This window comes from Nothobranchius furzeri, chromosome 1 (genome assembly GCF_043380555.1).
Source record: "Nothobranchius furzeri strain GRZ-AD chromosome 1, NfurGRZ-RIMD1, whole genome shotgun sequence".
Taxonomy (NCBI): domain Eukaryota; kingdom Metazoa; phylum Chordata; class Actinopteri; order Cyprinodontiformes; family Nothobranchiidae; genus Nothobranchius; species Nothobranchius furzeri.
In genome coordinates, this window is record NC_091741.1 from 79,034,686 (window position 1) to 79,036,897 (window position 2,212).

A 2,212-nucleotide genomic window follows, 5' to 3' on the forward strand; every position below is an offset into this window, starting at 1 on the left:
CACAATCCTGTCTACCCAAGTATTTCTGTCTTTTGCTTCATATTTTTGGTTAGACCCATACAATGGCTTATATGAAAAAAGTAAATAGATTGCTGAAGAAACCACATGCATTTTAGAAGAGAATATAAATACATGATTTAAAAAAACTTAAATTAGGAAAATACAGAAGTCGATTGATATGAAATAGCATTCAAACTAAATCCTTAACTAAAGAGCTGTCAGAAGAAAGGGTTTTGATCTAATTTGTTTACATCCTTCAGCAGAAAATCTCAATCTGTTTTCCATGAAACCAGTTGATGACCCAGTTTCTTTAGCTGTTTTTTTTTTTTTTTTTTTTTTGCTGTTTCTGTGCCTCCCTGCACCATACCCACATGTGTCTGAAGTGGGAGGAGCTGACACTTGACAGTTGCCATTTGATTCACATAAACACAAACATATGCTGAGACAGATTCACACGCAGGATGTGGACTTGTGAGACAAATCACAAGAAAAGTGTTCTTATTAGCTATACTGGGTGTCTCTGAGTCGTCTACATCCTCCTTTTGTATTTCTGGTCATTATAGTGTACATCTGCTGCTGTTTGTAGATGTTGCCAAAATATACTTGTGAGCTTGTTTACTGTATAGTCTAATAAAAAGCTACATTATCGTCTATGATTGTTCAAACATCATCAGCTACTGATACTTAAGTATTGAATTATTGCCTTTCTTGCTTTTTTCCCTCAGCTGTTGTTGGAAATAAATAATATATTGTTTGCCTTTTAAAACATTTCAATGGTAATGATTAGTCTCTGACTGGGCCTTTCCACTGGCTGCATAAGAGTAGAGGAACATCCACGAAACATTACAAACAGTGGAAATTAGCCATTATAGTGGATGGGTGCATTTTTCTCTGGCCACAAAATGTCGCAATTTGGAAGCATCCCAGAAGCATAGGCATGAATCATTGCATGAATCAGAGATAAATTTGAAAACGCAAACTGCTTTAAAACTGCAGAAATATTTTTTGGTTGTGAGTGCACTTAGACAAGTTGTCACCTCATCAGTCCAGTAAGACATAAACTACAGTGATCCCTCGCCATAACACAATTCACCTTTCACGGCTTCCCAGTTTTTAAATTTATTTATTTTTTTACAGTGCATTGTGTTCTGCATCCAAAGATACAAATGTTTGAACTTTGATTGTGTTTAAAGAAGTTGTCACTCCCCCCTCAGAGTCTTACTCCACCCACGTATCAATTTTAAAAACTGCAACATTAGTAGGCGTTGCCTGGAGGACCGAGAGGGCGGAGCCGCGGCAGTGACGAAGACGACGGCTAACTAGACGATGCTAGCTCCCTTCACTCTAAGCAGTTATTAGAAGTGGAGGACGTTTCTCCCCCTCCTTACACAGACACTCGAGAAGAAAGGGACCAAGTCTATTTGGAGGAGACAAGCGGACCTGAGCCTTATTGTTTTGAGCTTGTGAGTTGCCTGAAACTCCCAGAACCGACCCAACAGAACCATCCCTGAATGTAAGTAGCCATTAGCCATAGCATCAGATTAGCTGCAGGGTTTGTCTCCACGGCCCTAGAGAGCTAGTATTCAGCATGTGTTAGAGGTTTATCTGCTTCAACACACCTGGTTTTAATCAGCAACAAATAGCTGAGCTGCTTAACAGCTAATCTAACCTGTTAAAGCAGGAAAATCCACTGAAACGTGCTGGATAGCAGCTCTCCGGTAGCCCTGGGCTCAAGTTACAGTCTGCTGCATATAAAGTTATGAAAATACTCCATGAGAAAATTATTCTGTAATGTGTTCAGCCCACTAAAACTGGCCTGATTTCTTTATTTATTTACTAATAACAGCTGCTCTCTCAGTTCTAGGTCCTCTGGTGTCTGCAGCTGGTCTCCTGCTGGTGTCGTCAGGATCAGGAGCTTCCAGAAGAATGTGCCTTTCAATGACTCTTTCCCCCTTATTTGTTATATTAATTAAATAAATCTCAATTTATATATTTCCTATTTTTGTTCATGTCCATAAATACTTAAACATGCTTGAAATTAAAACGAGCTTTTAACAGTGAGGTGCTAGTTTAATTCATCACAATAGAGCTAGTTAAACATGCAACAATGTGATAATTCAATTAATGTAATTTATAAATATCCATTAAAATATCAAAACTGGAATCAAAATGAGATATTTGGCAGCACAAAAAACTTCTCAAACACAATATT

At 38.1% G+C, this 2,212-nt stretch overlaps 1 long non-coding RNA gene across 1 annotated transcript; it reads left to right on the forward strand.

Annotated features, from left to right (window-relative positions):
- Positions 1–336: 336 nt before the first annotated feature.
- On the forward strand, positions 337–1,992 carry LOC139071815 (uncharacterized). Its single transcript, XR_011521637.1, has 2 exons — positions 337–1,513; positions 1,859–1,992. It is a non-coding gene; the product is annotated as an uncharacterized lncRNA (long non-coding RNA).
- Positions 1,993–2,212: the final 220 nt, after the last annotated feature.